Source organism: Epinephelus moara, chromosome 13 (genome assembly GCF_006386435.1).
Source record: "Epinephelus moara isolate mb chromosome 13, YSFRI_EMoa_1.0, whole genome shotgun sequence".
Taxonomy (NCBI): Eukaryota; Metazoa; Chordata; class Actinopteri; order Perciformes; family Serranidae; genus Epinephelus; species Epinephelus moara.
The window spans coordinates 15129191-15138828 of NC_065518.1; the positions used below are offsets into that span (position 1 = coordinate 15129191).

Here is a 9638-nt window from a genome sequence, read left to right on the forward strand (position 1 = left end):
GCTCTGGGTCAGCTGTGAAAGGCTTGAGGCGAAGCAGGCTCACGGCTTATGTGTTTGCCACTTTCTTTTTCATTTTAACCCACACCATGATCTTTTCCTAACCCTAACCAAGTGGTTTTTGTGCCTAAATCTAACCAGACCTTAACCACAGGGCATCATGATGATTTCGGAACAATGGGTTTAATATGGTCGGAACAATGGGATGTCGGAACAATGGGCAGACCCCATTTTATTTGTGAATAGAAGATTACAGGTTAGGGTAGTACGACGCAGTTTTTTTGAGCGGAGTGGTGAGCGAGTGGAGCGGGATAAAATTTATGATGGAGCGAAGAATGCGCAGAACCAAGCGGAGCGGACGAGCGGCGCAAAGTGACAGGTCTGCGAGCGAGGAGCGGAAATTTTCACCCGCTCCGCTCCGCTCACATGCTCTGTCTGGGTGCAAATTAAGGGCTCATTAATGTCAACATTAGATATGGAGACAGAGACAGATGGGGCCTTCTGTCTGTACTCTGCCTTCATTTCATCTGTATTTATGCATGTTTTCTGAAAGCTTATGGACACTGATGAATTGTTGCAGTACAGAGGAGATCGTGGAGGTCGTGTAGTGTAGTCCAAGTGAGATATGACCGAAATTTAAATAATGGTGGAATGGAACAAGTTGGTAATATATAATGATATGTAGTGAAAAGAATTCTCCGTTCATGCGTCAGGATGTCAAGACTACTGCCGTCTACAATGCTGCCTCGTTTGTTGTTGTGGGATTTTTTACTCTGCCCTCTAGTGCCATCTTTTGGCTGTATCTATGCAATCATAAAGGATGCATGGACGTATGAGGACAGTGATGTTTACAACATTTGAAATAGGGCTAAAATAATCGATTCATTCGATTCAAATCAATCTTCATTTGAATGACTTCGATTCGATTCATAAAATCTGAGTTTGATCTTTTAATATACGCTTTTTCCCACAGATGCGTGAAGCTTTAAGTCTATTAATCTCGCCAGTAGTAAACCCCCCCCCTGTGCTAAATTATTAACAACTGTGGTACTGAGAAGCTCCAAAGATACTGGCTCTTTTATGTAACTGTTGGCTCACTGTTTTACGTTTTGGTGTAATTTATTATCATGCTGCAGCAGCCGCTCCTCTTGCTCTCTGTGTGTCCTTTTACGCACATACATAGACACACACAGACACAAAGTAGAGATGCGGCAGTGGAAAGAGAAGTGGAAATAACTTGAGCTGCTGACAGCTATGCTTGTCACTGTAAGTGTAATAAAACCTCCACGATGAAGAAGTTTGTACTTTATCAATACACCTGTTTAGCAACATGTAAACATGTAGAAAATTTAACAATATTAGTTCCCTGAGAATCACTTTCACATTCTAGCAAAAATTAGTTTTGTAACTGAAATGTCCCCAATCAAATCAGAAATCGAATTAAATCGGAACCCTGTGAATCGAAATTAAATGGATTCAGGAAATCAGTTGTGATACCCAGCTGTATTTGACATGGACATATCTATGTTCATATGTAAAGGGAGTATAAATGAGCCTTAAGGTGCAAGGGGTAAAGGGATTGTATTTAGTCTCTTAAATAATCATAGGTGTGTTCTGGATGTAAAATAATTTCAGCTAATCCGAGTCTTATCTCCCATTCCCTTTAAAAGCCAAGTGTTCCTGCACCTGGCGCACTGCTAATAACGTGGCAGATACAGCAAATTGGGGAAGTGAGTGGTTTTCTGCTGAGAGTAATGCAGTTTGAGCACTAATGTCAGTGTAGCAAATATCGTGGGACCCTTGAGCAACAAAACTAAAAACTGTAGACGAAAACTAGTCAGCGGAGCTAAGCCTTTAGCTTCTGAAACAAATCAACAAAGTTATGCTGCATTTTGTGTGTAAATGCACAGAATCTTTCTTAATGGGTAGTCAGACAGCAGCTCATTCATTGTACAGAATAAAATAAATATTTTCCTCATTAATGATGTATTATTTCACCTGCCCACAGCCATCCACGCATCACTGTGTGTGTAACAAGCAGAGTGTAAGAGCATTGTGAACCTGCCTATGTGAGCACATCTTACAATCTGAATAATACGTCCTTTTAATAGAAGGCATATACTGCACCTTTGGACCAGATTTTTGTCATTCGATGGCGCAAATACTTTCTGCTGCCCTAAAATAGCAACATGGCTGACCACACCTTGGTTTTAGTGCTACACGCCCATGGGTGCACAGTTGGGCGCTTGTACATTTGCTGCTTACACAACATGGATGCTGGCCATGAAAATTGTAACTGCGTTGGTCTTAAACTTGCAATGACCGTTGCTCTGTGCTGCTGTGTGTAAGTTGGAGCCCATTATCTTCTTTGATTTGTGTTTTCTGAACTTTGACAAACTGATGATTAGAAACACAACATAACTATAGGTGTAAAACCCTAGAAAACGTTAAGCTGTTTTGGCACTTAAGACGGTACTTGGTGCTAAAACTGAAAATTAAGAAAATAAAGCATTAACTTAATGTCTTTGTTTTTAGGCTCAGTGCCATTCGTGGAGGTTTTATGTGCTGTCTTTCCTCCTCCAGTTATGAGCCATCAACCTTGTAGTTCAACATGGTCACTCTTCTCCTACTGATCAGTCTGGTGTCCTTGATAAACCAGGATGAAGAAGTACCCCTGGCAGGGTCACTGATCCTGCAGTTTTGCAGACTGACACATTGAACCATCCAGCTCCGTGTCCTTCAGCTTCAGTCTCAGTCGTGAATCACTTGATTGATAAAACAGCTTGTGCATGATCAGAATGACACATGATGAGCTCCTGTCTTACCACACATGTCTGGGGATTATATAATATTTATCATCCTTTTTCTGCTGTCGTCAGTGAACACAGCCCATTATGCAATCTGATTGTTATCTTATCTGATGATGAGTAATGTGACACTAACTGCCAAGCTGAGATTAAGTTTTTCATTTAGTTCTGATGTATCCATATATCTCAATATAGTCCTGCGTATGAAGCTTCCTCCTCTGATAAAATTAATGAAGACAGCCCTCTCAGGCCCAATTTTCCCATCATTCTTTTCTCAAAGTGTAAATTTAATCTAAATAAGTGATGTCAGCATGGATCAAAGTTACATGTCACTCATAAAAAAGTAATCATCTACAAAAAACACACATTTTTCATTTTATAGGCTTTATTACTGAGCACCTAAAAAATGAGGCACACAGCGAGACTTTACCCTCCAGTCTGATTCCAATCACAGCAAGAGGTGTCTTGCCTATTGCAAGGAAACATGTCCCAGCTGTCAATCACTTTCTCAGTGTGCTAGTCTTCTACACTTTTTTCTTTGGCCCCTCAGGAGTAGAGCAGCAAGCTGTAAACATAATATTAACATTTTAACACCTCACAAAGTTGCCACTTTTTGATAGTCAGGAAAGAGCATCAACCTCTCAACTCAGTAAATACACTAGATCAGTGGTTCCCAACTGGCCTAGTAATAGGGTCCAGATTTCCCCTTAGTCATAAGTTCAACGTCCACACAGTTCAATGTATTGTGCATCATACTTGCATTTGGCCATGTCATTGAGTTAGTTTGCTGTCTCTGTCATGTAGTTGTCCGGTAGTAACTCACTCGACTGCAGGGAACGGCACTTCAAAGTAAAAGCTAGGTGCCTGAAATTCAGCGTACTTCAAAATAAAGTGTGTTTTTTACAAACTTGACACGTTCACGAGTCACTTGCGGTCCATTCAGAATGGACCAGGACCCAAAAGTTGCGAACCACTGCTTTATCTGGTCAGAAAGCAGTTGAGTTCTGGCAGCAGACGACCCTGTAAATGTCATGAGAACGTCCGTTGTTGTGGGTATTTATACCAAAACAACAGACAGTCCTTCCCCAAAAACAGTTGTATAGGTCGTAATAAGCTGCTGTGCAAGCAGCTTATTACGACCCATATTGGCGTTAATTGCTACATGGTGACTTCTAGTGGTATTTATGATGGGGGGACAGAAGGAAGTCAGGTGACCTGGTCTAAGAAGTGACAAAGTCCTTGCGTAAGGAGGGGATTAGGGTAGATGGCTGGGTCAAACAAACACAGGACTTTGACCCAGGAGAATGCTGTTTGTGTCCTGTGGGAAAGCACGTCAGTGTTGACTTGTTAAATGTAATATGTTTTACTCACTTCATGTACAAAATCAGAAATACTTTACTGACTTTGGGGGAAATGGGGAACAACAGCAACCCAATCGCCAGAATAAATGTTGGCATTATATGTTTCTGCAAACCACAGATATCGAATATTTGTATGTTATAGCTGTTATGTTGAAACTTTCTAGTTCTTTACGTTCCAACAATGCTGTGGTAAACACATGATTATGTTAAGGCAGAAGAAAACAGCTGCTTATACCTGGTTTTGGTGGCACAATTACAGCTGGAAATGCCTCCAATGTTTTGCTAATAACTGATTTATTGCTTTTTGATCTCAAACATTGGTTTGCAGTTAGGCAGCTCTCCTGCCCATAGGTGCCATCCACCATTCTCTCCACCTCCAAAATACGCTATCACCGCCTTCTTCGCTTTTCGCGACATCTGTGTCTGAGTGCTGTAGTCTGCCCCTAGCGGAGACCACCAGTATTAGGCTTTTTGGCTGTGTCGACGAACGACCGTGCTGCAGCGAGTATACACACAAGTGCAGCACACTATGTACGTGTACCCCTGGCCACGCAGGTAGTATACCTGTGCCCTTATAAGTATGTAACGTAACGTAACGTAACGTAACGTAACGTAACGTAACAAACTGACTTATTTTAACACAGACCATGATCTTTTTTTAAAACCTAACCAAGGAATTTTGTTTGCCTTTACGTAACCATGTAGTTTTGGTGCGGAACAGTGACCGTTTCACTAAGTTAACTCTGTATTTGAAACTCTTGATAGTTGGTACATGCCCCTGTTGCTGTTATCCTTAATGGTCTTATATGTTGTTTCAGGAGTTAATGGCAAATGACCTTTTCTGTTGTTAAGGTAAAAGAAAGTGAACAGACACGAATGGCAACTTAATCCACAAAAAGGCGGTAAAGTAATTGTTTACCCTCATGAATAAAATGATAACCATATGCATTGTGAGTATTGCTGTGCACATGGTAACAATCACTTTTTTTATGACAACAAGTAATAATCAAAATGAACTCCTGCGCTGTCAAGGGTTAACTTTTGATGCCCTTTTCAAAATGTACTTGTTTTGACCTTTAATCTGTGTCTGTGTGTCTTTCCCGCCTGTGACCTTGTCAAACACACCCGGGTGACACAGAACACAGAACAGCTGTGATTTGGACCATTTAATCATAATTTCTGGTCGAGGCAGATGAGGCTGCGGGCTGCTTATGAAACACATGCTGGGTAGGTTATACTAAGATCATGCTTCAGGGTGCCAGGCTTCAGGAGCAACATCCAAGAACGCATTAGTATGCATGTTGTGTTTTTGCCTGTCGCCACAAGCATGGGGTGCACGCAGACACAGCCAGTGATCGCAGGTCTGGGCTGAGTGTGGACGCAGCTGTAATTTAAAGGCCCATTCTGTCATTTTTTAAGCATATAAGTTACAGCTAGAGCTTAAATTTGCATCTGTATTTGAACAGTTTGACTTACTGATGAATATCTTTGTTTGTTTTGATGCTGCGTTCACAAAGCGGACTGAGGTTTGACTTAAACAGCAGCAGGAATAGTTTTTAAGTTATTGCGTGACATTTCTAATATGAACATGTTTATAAGTGCAGCGTCAAGATTTTGCTGCTGTAGTTCAAAATAGCCACAAGGTTGATCCACAAAAAGGGCCATTAGATAATTGTTTCCTCTAATCAGCAGTGACTAATAATTTTGATAGATTGAAATCTAGCAATATAATCAGGATTATTATTTTAGCCATAATTGTGCAACCCTATTTCAGGGCTGACAAACACTGTGCGTGTACTCTAAGTGCTCCAAATAGACAGTTGGGAGCCTCAAAGTATTAAAAGGTCATAATGAGGTCAGAGTTCATCATCCATCACTGTGCCTCAGCAGCAAATACTGTAAATATGGAAACAGTAACAATAGCTTGAGACTGTAGAGCTGAAGTTGTATCACACATGTCCCGTCAGCTGCAGAGGAGCAGGAGTTCAACAGTAACGACAAACAGTAAACGTCTCAGATGTTCATTCACAGTCCGTGTTTGTCAGGGCTGCAGTCGATCACATTTATGGCTGTTGTTGTAAATGTGCTAATTTGCTGTTATCACCCCGGGCGAAGGATAAACTGAGCGGAAGCGCTGTAAAGAAAGTCTAGTTAGTGGGGACGGTCATGATGACCAAGGTGTGTCTCACAATTCAAGGCTCATCACACATTTATAGCTGCTCTAAACCACACAAGCATTAAAACAAGATATGGATAAAATACGTGCAATTAAATGATTCTGTGGTCAAGTTCATGAGTGTGATGATTTGTATCATTGCAGGGTGACTCACAGCCGATCCAAAAAATAACGAGACAGTATAAACAACTTATAATCACAGTATTGAATCCTGTAAATGTACAGATTTTACAAGGTTGTTGTGTGTTTATTTCCTGGAGTGAATCTTGTGTTCTGTCTAGGAATTCACTGGCATCCATGACCCATGTTGCGTCACTTTGTAACCTCTTTAAATGTGCACATGGCACTTATTCAAATTAATGACACATTAATTCATTTTAATTTACAAACCTGTGGACTTTAATATCTCATGTGTTATGATGTTCACAAAGACCGTATGAAAAACTTGGACAAGAAGAAACTTTGTCAAGAATTTGTTAGTTATTGATCAGCACTTCACTGGGGCTGGGAAATATGAAGATATATCGTTACCGAGATATGAGACTATATATCGTCTTAGACTTTGGATACCAGTGTATTGTGATGTGGCATAAATGGTCCCCCCCCTCCTCGTTTTAAAGGCTGCATTACCATTAGGGTAAGGAGTTCGGACATCCGGAGGGAGCTTGGAGTAGACCTGCTGCTCCTTCGCGTCGAAGGGGTAAGGTGAGGTGGTTCGGGCATCTGATCAGGACGCCTCCTGGGCGCCTCCCACTCAAGCATGTCCCACTAGTAGGAGGCCCCGGGGCAGACCCAGAACATTCTGGAGGGATTACATATGTCATCTGGCCTGGGAATACCTCGAGGTCCCCCAGGAAGAGCTGGAAAGTCTTGCTGGGGAGAGGGACGTCTGGGGGTGCTTGGCTTGGCCTGCTGCCCCCGCGGCCCGGCCCAGGATAAGTGGATGAAAATGGATGGATGGACCTTAGTGTCTTCTATAAGTACATGATATAGTATGTTTTCTTATTGTGCAGAAAAAACTCTCAAACAGTTCTCAGGTGTTAGTTAACATTTCTTGGTGCAAGCTAAAAGCTAAATGGTGACGAGATCCGCCACTTCAGAAGTGCTGGGGACATGTCTCCAGTGTCCCCAGAGTGAAATGACACCTAAATTCACGACCTGAACAAATACATTTTCACACCAGAGAAAATGTCTCTATCGATTAAAACTGAGAGTTCTGATCACTATGCCACTTGAAACTTGTTTTCAGCTTCTGAAAAAGAAAAATGGGATTTCCACTTACGCTGCAATTCATATCACAGTCTGTAATTGCACTGTTCAGCTTTAGGATGGCACATTGATTTCTCTCTCCTCTATTGTGCTGTTTTGTATTTCTGTGTTTGCCATTATGTCCAAGATGCCTTATTAATCAATGTGGCATTTGAGGACAGACAGATGGGCTGGAATTCACATTGACTGTCCTCAGGTCATTTTATTTTGGAGAGCAGCGCAGTGTTGCTGGGGAAGCTGCTGGGGGTCAAACAGCCACCCATGAGGAACACCAGGTCAGGGACTTATGCTCCCATGAACATTGAAATTGCACACAGTCAAAGTAGGAGCTGCATGAACTGGATGTGACTCGTGGGGAAATGGAGGGTTTATCTAAACAAAGACAGTCTGTTGACCACACACACACATCTCTGGCATCCCACCAATGAGAGTTTTGACCCCACAGTGACCGCACGCTTGAAGGGAATATGGAACAAACCGACCCCTGGTTCTTCTGAACCCTGTTTTTAGATAGCATAGCAGCTCACACAGTAACACAACCTCCCACTGCAGACTTTATAAAGCATGTTTCTACCCTACCTGAATCTCAATGAGGCCTCATTAGATATTCCTTTAACCACACCACTGCTGCACAGTCATATTAACTTAACCCTCCTAACACACTAAAAGCATCCGCGGCTCATTTGCCTCTGTGACAGCCGCTGTCTCTTTCCCCGACTACAAAAGAAAGAAAAATCCCTTTATTCTGAAATATCAGTGAAGGTGACACAGCCCTGGACTTTGAGCTCGCACCCCACAGTAAAAGAGATTTTTCTGCCCAGGCGAAGTTCCCGTTTCTTTGGCAGGTTATTCACGCTGGTTGATGGTGAGTCACACTCCAGGAAGAGTGGAGGAGCATGAGTGGGTTCTCTGATGTTTGTAGGTTGACTTCTGAATGCTTGAGACCTGCTGGTGCACTCTGCAGGGCCCTGACACACTGTGCAGCATAAACAGGATCGTTTGGTGGTATTATCATCTGTTGTGAAAGTGGACCTAGAAGAATTGTTCCCTCTTAACATTTATGATTAATGATGTTGTCATAAAATGTTGAGAAATCTTTTTTGTTGTTGTTTTAACAAACACAGAGCTAAATCTTTAAACACCTCACAGTTGGACTTGAAGATTTATCAGATTTTTTTTTTTCCAGCCAGCCGAATTTCCACAGTGTCTGTGCCGATTATGTTCCATAGTTTTTTCACTTATTCGTGTTGAGAGCTGTACACTTAATGGTCCCTTTTGTAGGATTTCGGGGGCTATATTGACAGAAATGGAATATGATATTCATTACTATGTTTTCATTAGTGTATAATCACCTGAAAATAAGAATCATTGTGTTTTCATCACCTTAGAATGAGCAAATATCTTCATATGGAGCAGGTCCTTCTCCATGGACTCCCCTATGTTGTTTCTACATTAGCCAAGAACGTACAAAACACTGGCTGTTGATAGAGCCATTAGTGTTTCACGTCGGCCACCGTAGTTCTCCTACACGCTTGGCACACGTTACACTTTAAGTTGATCTGCAACCTCACTGCTAGATTCCACAAAATCCCACACACTAGACCTTTCAGACTTACGTCAGGCTTTTTAAATAAAAAAACAAAGGAGGACTTAAGTTGTACTTGACCCCTGTGAGATATGATTTATTTGAATCCCTTAAGACTTTATTTGATACTTGAAAAAGTCAAGTCAGTTTAATTTATGTATTGACCTTAGTGTTTTCAAATCTCAAAAGAAGTCTTTGAGTCATTTGTGTATGTATATTTATGCTAAGTGCTATATTGTAGGCAACCAGATTTGCTTGAGTTTCTTGGATGTTTCACCTCTCATCCAAGAGACCTCTTCAGTTCTGAGTTGCCCACAATAAAGCACTGATGACCATGACCTGGATGACTGAGAATCTTCACCAACATGTATACAGTCAGGTCCATAAATATTTGGACAATGATACAGTTGTCGTCATTTTGGCTCTGTACACCACCACAATGG

General features: G+C 41.6%; 1 protein-coding gene across 9 annotated transcripts in view; it reads left to right on the forward strand.

The window, feature by feature from the left end:
* LOC126399873 (calcium-activated potassium channel subunit alpha-1) overlaps positions 1–9638 on the forward strand; it is a 150164-nt gene that overhangs the window by 52686 nt on the left and 87840 nt on the right. The gene's annotated exons all lie outside the window — the stretch shown is intronic.